Source organism: Vicugna pacos, unplaced genomic scaffold, assembly GCF_048564905.1.
Source record: "Vicugna pacos unplaced genomic scaffold, VicPac4 scaffold_192, whole genome shotgun sequence".
Lineage (NCBI taxonomy): Eukaryota > Metazoa > Chordata > Mammalia > Artiodactyla > Camelidae > Vicugna > Vicugna pacos.
The window spans coordinates 3,247,269-3,266,338 of NW_027328871.1; the positions used below are offsets into that span (position 1 = coordinate 3,247,269).

Genomic DNA, 19,070 nt, shown 5'->3' on the forward strand with positions numbered 1-19,070 from the left:
AGGGCACATGCCTGCTTATAGTTTTGTTTACCTTCTGAGTTAAAATTTACCTGACAATGAAATGTATAAATTAGGCTTTTGAGGTTCATCCTTGTATCAGTAGTTGATTCTTTTTTATTGTTGAATTGTATTCCATTGTTTGAATATACTATCATTTGTTTTATCCATTCTCCTACTGATAAATACTTAGGCTTTGGATATCTTTTTTTGCAAGCAAACATTTTTTTAAAAAAATGCAAATATAATATACATGCTTACATGTGAACATATCTTAAGTATACAGCTCAGTGATTTTTCACAAAGTAAACACATCTATGTAACCTTCATCCAGTCAAGAAACAGAACATTGCTGTTCCACTTTGGGTTTCTTCCCAGATACTATGGCACCCCTTTGATGGATTCACCATCCTAAATTCAGCCACCATGGATTGGTTTTTTTGCTTTTGAAATTTTTAGTCCCGTACATTCCACTCAACATTATGTAAGATTCATCCACTAGTGTTTTCTGTAAACTAGTATATTTATTTTTATTGCTTTAAAGTATACAACTTGTATGCATGTGCCACCACTTATGGTTATGTATTTATTGTTGACAGGTGTTTGGGTCATTTTCTATTTGGGGCTATAACAAATAGTGATTATGAGAATTTTCTGGATGTCCTTTTGTGCTCTGATGTAGAAGCTTCTGAAGGGTACACAGGGAGTGTGTGTTTGTATGTATGTATATGTGTGTGTGTGTACATATATACACACACACACATATACATATATAACTTTCATTCAAAAAGCCTACTTTCAAATTATTTGTAAGAATTTATATTCCCACTGGCCATGTGTAAGAGTCCCCATTGCATGTTACCCTCACCAATGCTTCATATCACTTAACAACTAACTATTCTAGTGGATGTCTAATGGTGTTCCAAGTGTGGTTTTAGTACGTATTTTTATTATTACTAAAGAGCTCAGCCACTTTTCATAGCTTATTTGGATTTTTCTTTTTGTGTGTGAAGCACCTGTTCAATTTTTTTGCACATTTTAATATTGAGGTTTTGCCTTTTTCTCCACTGGTTTTTGTTCTCTATATGCCCTAGATACAAGTCTTTTGGTGGATATAGATATAGCAAATATATTTTCGCACCATGTGGCTTTTCACTTTCTTAATGGTATCTCTTGATAAAAATAATTCTTAATTTTACTGAAGTCCAACTTAAAACTCTTCTTTTATGTTTAGTGCTGTGTCCTGTTTAAGAACTCTTTGCCGCTTCAAAGTCATTAAAATATCTCCTACGCTATTTTCTAGATGCTTTATTTTGGTGGAGGATTAGGTTATTTATTTTAATGGAGGTACTGGGAGTTGAACCCAAGACCTTATGCATGCTAAGCACACATTCCACCTGAGCTTTACCCTCCCCCAGATGCTTTGCTTTTTGTTTCAAATTTATTAGATTTATAATCTATCTAAAATTACTGTTCATGTATGGTACAGGGTTTAATTCAATACTGTTCCATTGGTCTATATGTCTAACTTTAGGTAGTTATCACATAGACTTAATATTGTTTTATAATAAGTTCTTTAACATTGTTCTTTAATATCAGCTTGGCTATTGTTGGCTCTTCAAGCTTCTCTATGTATTTAGAATCAGCTTGTCAAGTTCTACAAAGAAACAGTAACAACAATTAAGTTTTGGGGATTTTGATGTGCACATATAAATCTTTGAATCAGTTGAAGGGGAACTGACATCTTTAAAATGTTGAACCCTCCAATCCATAAATTTGGATTACCTCCCCTATACTTATTTTTATCACTGCTGTTACAAATTATCACAAATTTTGCAGCTTAAAGCAACACAAACTTATTATTTTATGATTCTGTAGGTCAAGTCAGGAACAGGTATCACTTGGCTAAAAATCAAGATGTCAGCAGGGCTGTATGCCCTTCTGTAAGTCAAAGGAAGAATATATTTCCTTGTCTTTTCCGGCTTCTAGTGTTCACCCACATTTCTTTACCCATGACCCTTCCTCTATCTTCAAAGCTAACAGCTTTACAGCTTTCTAATCCTTCTTCCAAAGTCATATCTTTCTGACCACATCTGGGAAAGATTTTCAATTTTTAAGGACTCCTGTTGTTAGACTAGGCCCATGTAGATAATCCAGGCTAATCTCCCTGTCTCAGAGTCCTTAACCTGATACATCTGCAAAATACCCTTTGCCATGTAAAATAACATATTCACAGATTTCAGGATTAGAACATGGATATAGGTAGGGGTCAGTGTGGTGCACTATTCTGTTTATCAAACTGTTTAACATTTGATACTTTCTGACAAACGTATAAGATAGAAGATCCTGGTCATGTTTAGAATGCTTCCTTTGCAAAATATTGGGCACTGAGTTTATTTGAAAGGACTGAAAATAATATTACCACAGGAATGGTTTCCTAATTCTACTGACATTTACTTACTTTATACTTAAATACCCAAAATGGTCAGCCAGGAGTGGGATCTTGGCAAATAAAATAAAAGTATAATTCAAGCTTTTATCACTGAATTTATTAGCTAATTCTATTTTAGAAAAAGACAGAAAATAAAACAATTTAGAGTAAGCCTGCTTGCTTATATATTAAGTGAAAATAAAGTTTTAAAAGCATGTCTGAATATGGGATAAAGTGAGCATCATAAAATGTAATGTTAATATTTAGTACCTGGAAATCTCAAACTCCCAATTTATAAACAAGTTCATACTGTATAGCACAGGGAACTATATCCAATAATGTTTTGTAGTAACTTATGGTGAAATAGAGTATGAAAATGAATATATGTATGTTCATGTATGACTGAAGCATTGTGCTGCACACCAGAAATTGACACAAAATTGAAAACTGACTACATATATATATATATATATATATATATATATATATATATATATTTGAAAGGACTGAAAGGACTATATATACCAAGAAAAAAATTAGATTGCTAACCAATAAAAAATCTGTCAGTAATATAATGCTAGAAACCCTGAGACACAAAAGAAAATTTCAGGCATACATCTGTTTATAGAGTCATAGAAAAAATAGTGCCTATGCAAGTCCCTGATAAGCATGAGAAAATAGGAAAGGCAATATAAAAGTTCAAAATGCTTTGCTATGTAAGAGCTGCAACATGACTCAGACACAAACTTCAGTGGTCAAAATATCTATATAATTAATGATAACTTAAAGTAATTGAGGGCATCATTTTAAATGAGATAAAAATAGCTGCTCAATTTTCATATTACTAACCAAGTCATTTCTGTTTATAGTAGGTTTATATTATTTTTATATGTATTTATATTTTATAAAGACATATCAACTTAGATCCTGGCAGATAACTGACAGTGGAGCAACTGATTGATTTAAATGGGCATCACAGGCTTATCAGATTTCATATGCTTTAAATATACATTAGATATTAGCTGTCAGGAAGAGTTCAATTTTCATTTATTCTAACATAGCTGTGCCACAGGCAGGTTACTCTGTATTCACAATGGAGGATCATGATAGATATGAAGATATCAAGCCTTATTGATCTTCATAGGGGTGCTTTTATAAGAAAAGGAGAATAAAATAAAAAAAATCTAAAATACTACTTTTTTTTATAGTGTTCTAACAGTTATATCTTTTATTTTTTAACTGAGTTATAGTCCATTTACAATGTTGTGTCAATTTCTGGTGTACAGCACAATTTTTCAGTCCTTTATGAATATACGTATATTTGTTTTCATATTTTTTCACCATGAGCTACTACAAATTCTTGAATATATTTCCCTGTGCTATACAGTATAAGCTTGTTTATCTATTCTATATATACCTGTCAGTATTTACAAATCTTGAACTTCCAGTCTGTCCCTACTCACACCCCTCCCCCCTGTAAAATACTATTAAATCAACATATATTTTTGAAGAATTATGAAAAATGGGAAACTATAAGTTGTTTCTTTAAATTGGAGCAAAGAGAACTACTTTAACTGGAAAAATACTTAAAATCTGGCAAGTTTTATGATTTCATATTCACCCCTGACAGCTTTTCTTTCCTCCTTTCTCCTTCAATCTTTATTGGACCTTCTAAAGAATTAAATTACAAAAAAGAAAAAAAAGAAAGAAAGAAAGAAAATTAAGAAACAGCTCTGCATCTAAAATAACCTCCTAACTGGAAAGATGGTATACTTTGTGAAAAATTTACAGCTGCCAACTTATGATCTATGTCTCTGTCTACACTGCCTTACTTGTTAGGGAGGGTCTTAAAAAAAAAGTAAAGAAAAATAGCAAATTATAATGGCTTTTACATTTTAAATGCTTTTCTATGTGTCTACAATCTGCTCTATCATGAGTTATTAAGATAAACATTATCAGCTATACTCTACTTTCCTATCATGCACATTGTGACTCTAAGAAGCACGCACGCTCTAACTTACCATCTGCTGGTGGTGTACAGGTTAATGCAGTTCTTTTGACAATATATGGTTTTGTAGTCTAGTTGTCTAACTACTACATAATGGAAAAGATGTAGAACTACTGGTACCACTGCCCTCGGTCTCTGTCATTTACCTTAAACATACCTGGAAAAGTAGATTCAAAAACTCATTGGCAAGAACATTTTTCACACTCCAGATCTGATATTCTTCTAGAGTTAAGATGGCCATTCTGAAAGAGAAACAATATTTAAGAATATCTTAAATCTTCATTTTCTTATATTATTTGAATTAAATTTGTTTTATTAAACTTGCAATGGTCATTTGTCTGAAAGAAAACTAATGATTTAATGTAGATGCTGTGTATTCATCCGAAAGTAGGCCAGCAAGAATAAGTTCAAAAGTAACCAAACTCTGAAGTAGTCACTCATAACGTGGGCAATTTATCACCAAAAATCTTCCTCCAGTAAGACCTGGGAAATAACTCACAGTATCTTCTGGTTCAAGGTGAAGTTTACTAACAGAACCCACAAAAGGTTCTGGGTAGAGAAAAAGGACTATTTACTAACTTTGAAAGCATTTTTCCAAACTCTTTGGATTATGCCCTTTGACCCTAACAATTTTCTAAGATCTTTAAAACATCTGGCAATATTATTAGACTTCTTAAGAGATTTAAAAGAACTAAATATATATAATAAATGAGTATCTATATTAACATTTCCTCAAAATAAAATGTAACATTACTTTCACAAGTTGAGTAAAGCAGTATTTTTTTTTTTTTGGTGTCAAAGTGTACCAAAAATTACATTTATATACAGTAGACAATATTTCTTGGCAGGCAAAAATATAACCAAATGCTTCTTACTTCATGTTTTGAACAATCACCTTAACAATCCTAGATGAATAATAATGTTCTTAGCGTTTATTACTTAATTATATTTTTATTATCTAATGATTTATTATTTAAAGATATTTAATAATATTTACTATTAATGATATTCATGTATTCATTCAATATATATTACCATTTATTACAAGAAAAGATTTTAAAGCACTGTGATGGTAATTAATGGCTTTCATGATGCAACTTCCATTGAAGTATATTAACACCAATGTAATGGTACAAAATAATGGGTAATATTGTCACCGTCTAGTCACCAGTGAATATGGGTAATAGGTTTGGTTGAAAGGTCCAAAATCTATTCTAAATTTTTACCATTTCATTATTATGGTTACACGGAGATGGAGCAGCTAAATGATCTTTTTTTTTAATGTTCAAAAGTACAGCCATAAGAAGAAACTCGGTCTTATATAAAAATAGACAGCAATGATAACCTCCATACTTATCAAACACCCAGAAGAAAGGCGATGGAAATTGTATCTCTACATAAGGTATTTCCTAATAGAAACTTTCCTGTGTTTCTGTTTTCATATATACCAAATAGAAATGGCTACCTTAGTTTTGGGCAGAAAAGTAAATGAAGACGGTTATCTGAATTGCCAAACAAAGATCAAGCCCTGAAAAATTCATTTCTATTATTTATTTCTATTGAGTGTCAGTTAATAAGACTATGATGATTTCTTCTGGATTTGTGATTGAAAAAAATGTTACTTATTTTTCTAAGCCTGTGTAAGGCCACTATGGTCTAATCCTACCATTTGCAACTTGGTACATGTCAACATTTGAATAGAAAGGGTCAAATTAACTCATATGTGTCTCACATATATGGATTATCTTCAGTTTCACAGGGATACATAGACATTAAGGCAAACCTATTATAATATCTTTAATAAATGTTTTGAAACTAAAAAAATTCAAGGCTTTATTCTTTGTAAAGTACATGCTTGTTTCTGCTATTATACACTTATTCTGGCTGCTATTAAAGAACTTAGGACAGACCCTCACCAATATTATTGAAAAAAAAAATTTAAAAACTATATACACCACCCAGATTGAGATGAAAAATAATTTCCATCATCCCAGATATCCTATGCTCCTTCTCGGTTAACTCACCCATCTCCAAAATCACTATTGTAACACTTATTAACATTAGTTCTGTCTCTGTTCTAGAACTTCATATAAATTAAATTGTACAATGTGTTCTTTTATTGTGGCTTCTTTTGCTCAATATAAGTTTTGTCTTACCATAATGTATTAAACTGGGAGAAGTAAAGATTATAAACTACAGATGGCAAGGGCTGTCTCTACTTAATTTTTACAAAATGCCTTGCTTATAAAATATAATGTTTTTATGTAAATAACACTTAATGGAGTTGTTTAAAGGTCGAATGGGCTTTCCTTAGGGACAACTTGGAGTTATTGTAACCACAGGTCCAAATAAGCATTTAGCAGGGATGATGCAGAAGAGATTCAAGTATGTATATGTAACGTATGTATACCAATTCAGAATATAATGTATTTTTAGAAAAGAATAAATTAGTCTCTGCTAGACTCACCTTTGTGGTGTCATGTGCATTCTATGTGTCTCTACAATGTTGGATAGATCCACAAGTAATTCCTTTAAAACCAGAAACCCAAATCAGTAGTTAGGAAAGAGAAGGTATCATTTTTATTAGACAGTAGCTGAAGTATAAAATATTTTTTCGGTCAAGTTTTGTTTTTTTTTTAATTCCAGAAATAGATTGCTTGTTTACCTTAAAAATTTATGACAATTTCCAGTGGTTTCATTTTTTTTTTACATAATACATTCAGTTTATTAAATTTTCTAAGGTAAATTCTCTTCCCAATTTTGCATCTTTGGCTATGAATATTTTGAGTAGCATAATATAGAACCTAGAAGTAGTAAGAAATCTTTTTCTCAACCTCTTTTAAAAAATTCTTCACTCTATGTTCCTGTTGGAAGTTTACATGCAAGAAGATGTATACAATCAGACTTTACCAGGGTATCATCGGTGCAGTTGTCCTTCCAGACCTCTGTGCAACCACGTGTCTCTCAGTTCAACCCTACAGAGAACTCCATCACCATCAACATCAAATACCTTGAAGCAAACTAAAGAAAAGAAACTCTTATGGAGGAAAATTACTTTTATATTCTGAAGTATAATACATTTTATTACAACCTGCCGTAGTGAAATTACTTAGTTCCTCAAACAACTACATTCTGGATTAAGTTCTTATTTGGAGGAGATTGTGTCATTAAAGTCCTTTGAACTTGTAGGAATTCCTGTACACTTCACAAGTCTCTCTCCTTATATAATTAGCCAGCTTAGAGAACTCTATCCTTCATCTAAATCTAAAGTTAAATTTCTTGCAAACTGAAAAAGAAGGGCCAAGTTACTATACAATATCTCACAGATTTTGAGAAGGTAATTCAAGCTTTTAAATTAATTTCTAATATTTATAACTGATCACTTCAGAGTTGATTCTTACAATGCTGAAAATATTCCATCTACATTAAGAATCAACAAAAAGCTGGTACAGTCAGCTCCCTGTATCCATTGGTTCTGCATTCACAGGTATAAACAATAGATCAAAAGTATATATGTATGTATGTATATATATATATATATATATATATATATATATATATATATATATATAAATTTTCCCAGAAAGTTCTCAAAAGCAAAACTTGAATTTGCTATGCACTGACAACTATTCACATATCATTTACATTGTATTTACAAATAATTACATTGTATTAGGTACTAAAAGTAATCTAGAGATGATTTAAAGTATACAAGAGGATGTGCATAGATTATATGCAAATACTATGCCATTTTACATAAGGACATGAGCATCCATGGACTTGGTATCTGAGGGGGTCTCAGAACCAATCCTCAGCAGATAATGAGAGATGACTTTATAAAGATTTTGCCTCTCCAATGTAATTAATGTGCACCCAATATTTTTGCCTAAGAACAATTTCAATTCTTCAATGAAGTTTATATACAACAAGCTAAAAATCCAAAATATCAGCACTTTGCTAATTAACATCAATATCAGCAAAATTGCTAGTTAGTCTATTTGGTTAACTTCCACTAGTCCACTGGCAAAAAAATAAATTAAAAAAAAATTTAAGACAACAACCTCAATTGAGAAACAAAGACTTCAGCCTCTTTAATACCAGAACTTTAATGTGAACAAATAATCTATCACAAAGCCAGGTTAGAGTAATGGTATACTATCAGGGAAGATAAAAGAAATCTAAATTTTTAAGATTAAATAATTATCTACTTCACACACCCATGTAATAATTATGCTATTAAGTTAACTGAGTGCATCACAGTACAACATTACTAAAGAATATTGAACTATTAAGTATCATACCCAAAATATGCAGTATTTGTGAAGCTGTATTTTAGAAAGATGCAGAGATAATGACCCTAGTGAATATGTAAGAATTAGGTTCCAATTAAATGTAAACTGCTGCATTTTCCTAAACAAATATGGTTAAGATTTAGGAATGTAATATGCTTATAAATTATGCCATAATATTTTAGATAGGTTTAAAAGATAAATTTAGTATTTAATAAAATTGTTTTATCATAAATTTAATTTTGCTAATAAAATATCAATATACACAGTGATAGAAAATAAGTTGAAATTCAAGTTAAGCAAGACAAATTTTCTATATAGACTACCAGAAAATATTTTCTATATGCTTAACATTTTCAAACACATCATGACTGATGTAGTTCATTTATCATGAATTGTACATTTATCTGGAAAATCAACCATTATTAATAACAAAGATCTTAAATTACTCCACAGTAAAAAAGAATAGATGATTGAACCTTTACACTGACTTCAGTAAAACCTTAGCAAGAGATTGCTATTTGCAAAAGGGATGAAAATTCAAGCCTTAATCAGATGATTTTTTACATGAATGGATGCTAATTTTTTTCTCTGTATAGCTTCCAAATTTTGTGATGTTTAACACACTTACATTTCTGTCTTTCAGCCAGAGGTCCTCTGCAACAAGCTGATAGCCCACAGGATATCTCCTTAAAATCTATGTGGCTGTCATGATTTTCACCAAAAGCATTAAATAAACCTGTAAAATAGGAACACAGACAGAATAAATCACAGCCAACAAACTTTCTGTTAATAATGACATGCCTATGAAAGGAGGCATGACTCGCATAAACTGATTTAGTTTTTAAAAGTTATCAGTAGTTTCCACTGTCTTAGGAAGTTTTTCCCCCACCCCCTGGCATAATTATAACCAACATTTAACTTCCTAGAAGAAAATACTATCATTTAGTGTTTGGTTTTGTCTGCATACCTGTCTCTATCTTATATTAATTCCAAAAGTCAAAAGTGATTGTAGAATGTAAAAAATAAAAATGTATTTTAAAAATTTAACTGGAAAAATGTCAGAGACCACAATTATCCTAATTTGGAAAGACTCAGAAGAAAAAGGAAAAAAGAAGAAGAAAAGTTGAACTCTATCAAAGATATACTGTGTTGTTATTAATGAGATTCATACAGCTCCTTCATGAAGCAAAGAAAACTAACACACTATATTATAAGAGACAGAAATTCTGTACTGCAGTCTTCATTGTACCACTTAATCTGTATAACTAAATATATTAAATTTCAGAAATAAAGGGCAATTTATAATCTAATCCTGTGGTTTTTAAACTTTTCCTAAAAAATAAATGGAATCATTTTATTTTCAAATGAAATGATTTCTCAATCTCTAATTATAAAAAGGTAAAAACATAACTGCACTACTGAAGTGGAAACCCTGTCTGTTCTAGCTCCCCTAACAAATAAATATTTCTAAAACACACTAGAAACCTGAAGAATACAGACTGTCTATTTCAAGAATCTAATTCTGTGCCCTCAAAGAGCAGAAAATTGAAGCTAAGAAGTAGTTAAATGACTTGCTAAAAGTAAGAAATTTTTTTTAAAAAGGTCTGAATCAGAAGAAGAACCCAAGCTTTCAGATTTCAAATACAGTTTTTGTGATTATCACCCACAACTGCTCCTTGTAAACCTCATTTAAAATATATATATATATATATAGTAGTGAAAAGTTTAGAGCTAAGTGGGGACCTTAGAGATGGTCTAGTGGTTTCTTAATTTTTTAAGGGTGGGGGAAGTATACAGCAGTGGAACCTTCTTCTATATAAAAGAAATACAATAGACACTCCTCAGCTGAGGAAGAGGTGGGGTCATGTGTGGAAGCTAGAGCTTTGCCTATTCAGTGTCCACCACCCTGACCCTGCACCAGATGCTGAGGCACCACACTGGAGCACACTTTCATAATGATTGTCTTGGTCAAACTGATTTTATATATGAGAATATTCAAGTGCAGAAAGGTAAACCGACTTACACAAGGCTCCAAAGGTGGAACAAGGCTCAGGTGTTTAGCAAAGAACATTTGTAGAAAATAGAAGGATTCCCACCTTCACTCAGAGATGGACGAATTGGTGGTGAAGCCAATGGGCCAAATGTCTCTAAATCAAATCATCCAGTTCAGGATTGAGCCCTCAGCAACCAATAGCATTTCTCCAGATGAATGATGTCTGATTCTTCCACTGACAATCAAATCAAACAAGATTATAAAATCTCACTCTTCTCTTCTGGACAATTAATTAGTTCATCCTGATAATGTAACTTCTAAATACACATTTTAATTTCCCAGTTAAACTGTTAAAAAACTACCTAAAACAAAAACTCTGAAAGTCAAATATATTGTATCTAAAGTGGCATGAAAATTAAATTCAAATTAATGTAAAAGAGGCTTTAGAATGGGAAAAAATTTGCAATTTCCCATTAAGCAGGCTGTTTAATTCCAACATGTAAAATAATAAACTAAGATACTTATTTTTTGCTTCCCACACTTTTATCTGTATACCCTTTGGTGATTTTAATCTCTATCTTGGATTTGAAAATTCTTGATCATAGTCTCTCCTGGCTACACAGGTAACACACTAATAGCAGAAACTATGTTTGATTTATCCTGTCACTATGGTAACCACTTACACATTTAATACTTATTAAATAAATGTACAAAGGGGATAGACCTAAGCTTCTCCTTCTTGGCCCTAAAATTCTTACTACCCCTCCTATAAAGGCAGGAGCCTCCTCTGTAGGACAGAGAGTAAATGTATCTCATGAGAAGGATTCCCCAACAAGGGCTGTCTTTTCAGCGTGCTTTTAGATGTTTTTATGGGACATTTCAATAAAAGGATCAAGGACCTAAGCTTCCCAGTATGGTGGGCGTTGTGATGGGCATGGGAGGATGCTCACTTGGGAGGATGAGATGTTAAAGACACTAACAGTGAAAAGGACAGGGCAAGATGAAGGGCGATTGGGAAACAGGACCACAGAGATGTGACATCTACTTCCCACTGTCATCTAAGTGATACCTACTTGAAAGAAACATTTCTACAGTTAAATTCTATAATGGGGGTTATTTAAATGAAGCACACATATACTCAATGAGTAGATCACATAATTTTTAGAGATTCAGAGTGCAGTAGCATTTTCAGAGTACTTTTTACATCAATAACTAGTATTTATAAATTCCTGTGTACTAAATAAGTATGTGGAATTATTTCCATTTTGCTTTTAGACTTACTACAGCTTAACGTATTCACTGCACTGATACAGAGTAATTTTTCTAATGAATAAAAATGATAATGTACAACCTTGTTAAAGATTCTTTAATTTCACCATCACCAGATTTATGAACATTTAGGCCTATGTGTCAGGCCCCGTTTCTTACCAGCTTTTTCACCAACACCTTACATTGAGGTTATATTGCATTACCCAGAGGTCAGGAAATGTTCTTTCACACATCCACATCTTTATTAGGTCCTGTGTCCTCTGAGGAGAAACATTCTCCCCACTTTCACATCCTTCCATTTTACAGCCTAACCACTAATCCTTCTCTAAACACCTTCTAATGCTTTCCAACCCCACCAGCTACCCTAGGATTTTAACTTCTCTCTTCTGCAACTGTCCTCCACTGTATATAGTATCCAATATTCAAGTGAAGCATGAGTCCTCATTTACAGGTCTGTGGCCTCTCTAGATTACAAAGTATTTGGATTCAGTAAACTTGTCCTTTTATCACTTTTGCTGCTAGAGTTCCTTTCATAGGACCTGATACATAGTAACCACACAATAAATACTTCCTGAATGAATAAATGAATGAATGAATGAATAGCCAAGGCAATCTTCACAGCCAAGGCTTCCCCAACCCAGCTCAGTATTCTTTCTGTTATATCAAAGAGACTCTGCCCCATGAAACAATAGACCCTGCACATTTTAACAAATGTATACAATTATTAGGAACTATTATTAGAACAGAGACTAGCACTACTGTTCTCATAGTTATGTCACATAAGTAGTGTATTAAAGCTCGTTCTGATTTCTTGTTTATACAAATCAGCTATGTCTGTCACCAGTTTAAATATTAGTAATTTAGAAAACAAAAGTTATTGATTTATCTACTCATCAGAAATCATTACAACAGATCTATTTACATACCTCTTCTGTCAGTTTATATACCAACTGGAAAAGAAGGGGTGTACAGTCAACTCTGAGAGTATAATTGCCTGCAAAATAAATAAGAGAGAATTTTAATACCTCCAAATGGACTACAAACCTGTATTTAATTCTAACTTTATTTTCTAATTATAAACAATATATAACAGATTTCAAATTCAAGGCATCATTCCTGGAGAATTAAAAATAGGGTGGACCTTACAGATTATCATATTCAGTGAAGTATGTCAGACAGAGAAAGGCAAATATCACATTCTATCACTTATATGTGGAATGTAAACAAACAAAAAAATGATACAAATGAACTTATTTACAAACCAGAAATAGACTCATGACATAGAAAAGAAACTATGGTTACCCAAGGGGAAAGGGGGAAGGGAAGAGATATGTTAGGAGTTCAGGATTAACAGATATACACTATTATATATGAAACAGATAACCAACAAGGACCTACTGTATAGTACAGGGAATTATATTCAGTATCTTATAATAACCTATAATGGAAAAGAATCTAAAAACAATGTATATGTATATGTATATGTATATGTATATGTATATGTATATGTATATGTATATGTATATGTATATAACTGAGTAACTTTGCTGTACACCTGAAACTAATATTACAAATCAAATGTACTTCAGTAAAAAGAAATAAATAAAATTTTAGAATAGACAGATAGGTAGGGAGATAAATAGACAGGCAGACAGTCTGGCTAAAACTAAAACACAAGGTGGAAATAACTCTTCAGGAGCCAGAGAGGCTGCAGCACACACTCAGGATAGGAGACTGCAGAGGCGGACTCTGCTGCTAAGGCTGCAGCTCCTGCAGTAAAAGTAAGGGTCATTGCTCATTACGGCAGCAGTACCTAGGGGTCTTTGGCAAAGGAAGTGGTAAGGCCATAATCATGTTTTTATTCATTTATTCAATTCAATATGAAGACTTTAGACTAGAGCATGTCAGTAACTAACATGTGTCCTGTGACACTTACCTAGAAATAACCATAATACGATGAAAGCCTACAGATGCACATGCCACATGTCAGGGTCAAAAGGAAGTTTGTAGTGGGTGCTTATTTCAGAGTTGTTCCAATACATACAGGAACTATTTCTGTATGAAATATTTTAGCCCAACTTTTAAAAATAGCTCCACAGGAAGAATGTCAAAAGTACTAAAGTTTTAAGTAGTAATCCAAGATAGGCAAATGGTAAATATACTAAAGAAATTAGGATCAATAGCTTAGTTATGAATCATATTGATTCATTTGAATCATAATAATGTTCTCTCTGGTAAAATGGAGAAATGGAGTTATTATTGAGGCATCTCATAGAAAGAGGATAATCCTAGTTTATGAGTTGGAGTTGATAGACTTAAATACTGGTATACTATTTAATGACAATCTGAAATAAAATTTACCTTCTGTGTATGAGTCTGCATTGATATATGCAACCTCTCTCTCCTGGAGTGTTTTCACATTCTCCTGTAGTTGAAGCAAAGCAGTCACTTAACTCACAGCATTTACAATTTTGGAAATACAAGCAAAACAAATTAATTCAGTAAAAGAGTGGTTTGCAGATACCATTATAAATCAAACACCTATGCTTTTGACCATAATTTTAAGAAAATGCTATTAACTGGTTGATAATATTAATGCAATTAAAACAAGAAAGAAAAATATTAGTGATGCTGTAGCCACTGTTCATAGCAACAGCAGGGAGACCCAGAGGAAAACTGCCCCTGATCCCCTGCACCATAATATGAAGGGGGAAGGCTCGGAGATGCTCAGCCTCACCCTGGATCTACTGGAAGAGGACTGCTCAAAGTAAGGCCTGGAAATCTGTATTTTTAAAAGGTGTCTCTGGAAATCCTTACAGACATTAAAGTATGAGATCCCTTGATGTTGGGGATCCAAGTAACTTTACCATATTAAAAGTGAGGAAGTTGGAAATTTGATTTATCAAGAATTTTTTGAAAGAGAAGATATTGATGAAAAAGAAAAATATAGGAGGGGAGGATAGAGAAAAAAACTCGAGGGAGAGAAGAGTGGCTATTAGGACAAAGACAAGACATTTCTCACACATACATGCACACACGCACACACATTCTAGAAAAATACAGCAGAAGAAGACTAATGCCATCACACAACATGGGAATATGCAGAGAGAACTCTTTTCTTCTCTCTGTTTCTCTCTCTCTCTCTAGCTTGCTACCTTATAAAAGCAGTTACAGTAAAAACATTTAAAGCTGTGAGTGGTCATCCCACAAATGAGAATTCTCACCTCTGTGCTTGACCACATGGGATAGATGACAGCTGATTCTGTGGCAGAGTATCCATTATGACAGAGCTACAGTAGAAATAAAAAAGATTCCTTAATTATATGTAAAGGTAAATGTGCTGCTGAATATGATCAAGAAGCTAGTAGAAAATGGGAAACAATATTCAAATTGTCTTTTAACTCACATGAATTTAAATTAATGCAAGGCATATTATCTTGTATCTTGGATTTATTTTATCTGTATTTTAAGCTGCTTAAATTATAAAAAGACACATGTATTTCTATATACATGTGTTCACAAGAAATTACATATTTCTAAAAGTAAATGACCTTAATGAATAAGCTCTGATTCATCTAAATAAGTGTATTATGAAATGCATGTTCATAACAACAACATAATAATAAGACTTTGCCATATAAATGGAATCAAATGTGATACAAGTAAATGTGATTTTATTCTCATACTTATTTGATTCATATTATTATTTTAAAGTATGCAGAAATGAGTCAGAAGGAAAGCATTTTAGAAACCATTCACAATAATAAGAAAGATATGACATTCTTTAAATCAATTCTATAAAATTTGGACTCATAAATGAACAAAACAGAGGATAGTCACAGGAAAGTGCTTTTTGGTGCGCCTGCCTTTAAAAAAATACACAAGCCTACCTTGAACATGTAAGAACTTAGAGTTACTGGACAGAGAGCATAAGGGAAGAAGATGAAAGAAGGGGGTCTATGAGAGACACTTTAAAATAAAGCATTAAGAGCCAGTGACAAATGAAAATTAATCATAATTGAATTAAAAATAAATCCTTGAAATTTTAGAGTAATTCAATTTACAAAATCATTGTATTACACTTCCCAACCAGGCACTTTTGTAAATGGTAAAATATACCTATGGTTACAATTTAGTGTTGAATCCATAAAGGAGAGACTATAATCAGAGTATAGTCATCTAAAAAGAGCATGTTGTTTTCCTGGATAGAAGAAATCCAAGGAAACTGTAAAAACTTGAAAATTAATGCCAAGGATCTAAATCAGATTTTCAATAGGCTAATTCACTTGTCAGAAGTAGTTTCCTAGGTTTGACTATTTTCTGAGCTTACAGATTTTACTTACTTATCACAAAACCAATATAAATAGAAACTAAAATATTTTAAAAATAATGAAAAAATTGGTTTGTGCTTAGTAATTAAGAGGTTGTTCTGTTTTGCCAAACTGATGTAAAAGCAAAAACAAACTCTATTTCTTAAATTTTCTTGTTTTTATCCAATTTAAAACAGTATCAGGTAATGGAACACATCTGTGATTACCCTGAGATACATGTTGACCAAGAAGATATGTTTACTGTCTTAGTTACCTCAGCCCATTTGTGGAACCCAGAAGTCCAAATTTTTCTGCATCCCAGCTGGCAAAAATGGCAGTTGTTCTCAGTCTCCAGCTTGAAATCATTGTTAACATACATGGTTAGGTACATCTGCCTAAAAACAAAGGAAAATTCACTGAAGTCACTTTCTGTCATCACTTGCCATGGAAACATTATTTACCTCTACTAATCAGTTTTCCAAAATTCTGGACAACTTCTTATAAATCAGCAGTTCCACTGGTTAGGTCAATACCTCCAAATACCCAGAAGTCCTGATGATCTCCCAGAATAACACATCTGTCTGGAAAGGAAGGCATTCAAAAGAATGACAACTTAGAATGTATTATAAAGAGCAGTAATTTATGTTTTTAAATTAAACTTCCTCCTGCTTGAGTTTCCTCCATAGAAAACCATCAAGGTACTGTCTCCTTTTAGAATTTACCTTTTTTTCCCCACATTTAATTATATCACATCAACCAGGAAAAAAATATTAAGAGTTGATTAAGATTTACCTTCTCTTACTCCTGTAATCTTTGTAAAAACAAAATGTTTTAAGACATTTTAAAAAATTCACCAACTCACCAAGTTTCACAGATCCTCAGGTAGTTCTGATTACATCATAAATGCTTGTGACTTTCTTGAAGTTATGAACATGCATTTTAACCTTCCTAGAATTTCACAAAGGGAACAAATTACTTCACATAGAGCATTATGACTAACAGGTTCCTTCCAATGTTTTATTATAAGTCTCAGAAGTACAGAAAACTGTTTAATAAGATGATAAATTCCCATATGCCCACCACCTAAATTCAATCATTGTTAATACTGTTGAACTATTTGCAAGCGAGTTGTGCAAATCATGACAGTTGTCTCCTATGTATTTAAGAATGCACCTTACGGTGAAATCAAATAAAAAAATCAGTATTTTATATTTTTCCTCCCGCATAGCTCTATTGTTGGCATTTATTTAAACTCCAAAATTATTACTCAACATGAAAAAGAATCTTGTTCTTAGCAATTTTTTTAAAAAAAAATGTGTATTTGTCCATTTAGAGCTCAAATCAATTAAGGGATATAAGCCCCAGGTGCTTTTTTTGGTATTTTGACCAGGGAAGATTTCTGTTTCTGACTTTTCTCTTAAACTGTTACTGAAGCTACATGCTCTGTTTTCCTTGTGTCTGTATGTATCTGTTTATAAATCACATTTTTCATTGTGTACCTCTAGAGGGTATTAATACATGAGATAATAAAGTCTCCTATGTTAAAGGAACTCTGTTCTAATTGAGTTAAATAAACACTTTTTAAAAATTCTTATAAAATAAAACTGAACTTCTAATACCTTAAGAGTTCTGAAATTTTAAAACAAGCTTCTTACAGAACTTATAAAATACTTGCAGAATCCAAATTCAAATTGCTAAGGCAAATCATTAATCAACAAGGCTCATTCAACCATTTTAGTTTAATAAAAAACAGCTATCTCCTCTCTGATTCATCAGTGTGAAGTTTCCCTTACCCTCTACATTTCAAGCCAGTCAAACTAAAGTTCTGATCATGCCATGCTCTTTCCCAGCCCTGCACAAGCTGTCCTCTGCAGCTGGCGTTTACTGCCTGTCTTGATTCCGTGGAAAACTTACTGTTTGTGTAAAATTAAGCTCAATGAGCACATGTTCTGTGGTCATGCCTCCTTAATACCAGAACTGTCTGGGGTTAGTAACGGTAACGACTATGATGGTAAGCGCACTGGGCCATGTAGCAGTTACGCGTTCACCACTGTGACCACTTAACCCTACCCCGCAGAAGTGACCGGTGAACTTCGCTCCTTTCCCCCTTCTCTCCTACTCCTTCCCTTAAGTTAACCTAGTATTTTGCATGTACAGTGTTTTGACAGTTATCTGAAACACTGTTTTAAACCGTCAGTTGAAAAGGGAAGACAAAATGTTACACCTGGCCCAGAGGAGGAGAGGGGTGCGGAGTGGCCCAGAGGAAGCCGAACGGGACGCGCGGCCTCGGATCACAACACAGCCCCGTTCCTTCCCGAGTTTCGCAGCAGGGAAAGAAGAGGCCTGGGGCCCGGACAGCATCGGGGCATTCGTGGGAGGCCGAGGGAGGGACGGAGACCCGCGCAGGGCTGGGGAGGGGCCCGCAGGGACTCACCGTCTGTGCAGCGGCTCCTGACCCACAGCTGGGCGGGCGGCGGTGGCGGTTGAGGCGGCGGTGCCGGCTGAAGGGGCTGAGGCGGCAGCAGTGGAGGTACCGGCTGAGGGGGCCGAGGCGGCGGTGCCGGCTGAGGGGGCTGAGGGGGCTGAGGCGGCATCGGCGGCGGTACCGGCTGAAGCGGCGGCGGCTGCGGTGCCAGCTGAGGGGGCTGGACGGGCGGCGGTGGCGGTAGAGGCTGCGGTGCCGGCTGAAGGGGCCGAGGCGGCGGCGGCTGCGGTGCCGGCTGAAGGGGCTGAGGCGGCATCGGCGGCGGTACCGGCTGAAGCGGCGGCG

The 19,070-nt window shown here is 33.8% G+C and overlaps 2 long non-coding RNA genes across 2 annotated transcripts; both read right to left on the bottom strand.

Annotated features, from left to right (window-relative positions):
* Nucleotides 1-1,383: 1,383 nt before the first annotated feature.
* Nucleotides 1,384-16,633, bottom strand: LOC140695265 (uncharacterized). The gene is made up of 10 exons (XR_012070961.1): nucleotides 16,575-16,633; nucleotides 15,215-15,280; nucleotides 14,352-14,415; nucleotides 12,917-12,984; nucleotides 10,825-10,956; nucleotides 9,357-9,464; nucleotides 7,347-7,457; nucleotides 6,904-6,965; nucleotides 4,594-4,678; nucleotides 1,384-1,654 (listed from the first exon to the last, which is right to left on the bottom strand). It is a non-coding gene; the product is annotated as an uncharacterized lncRNA (long non-coding RNA).
* A 29-nt stretch (nucleotides 16,634-16,662) lies between these two features.
* LOC140695266 (uncharacterized) lies at nucleotides 16,663-18,852 on the bottom strand. Its single transcript, XR_012070962.1, has 3 exons — nucleotides 18,735-18,852; nucleotides 17,163-17,248; nucleotides 16,663-16,881 (listed from the first exon to the last, which is right to left on the bottom strand). It is a non-coding gene; the product is annotated as an uncharacterized lncRNA (long non-coding RNA).
* Between the last annotated feature and the right edge of the window lie 218 nt (nucleotides 18,853-19,070).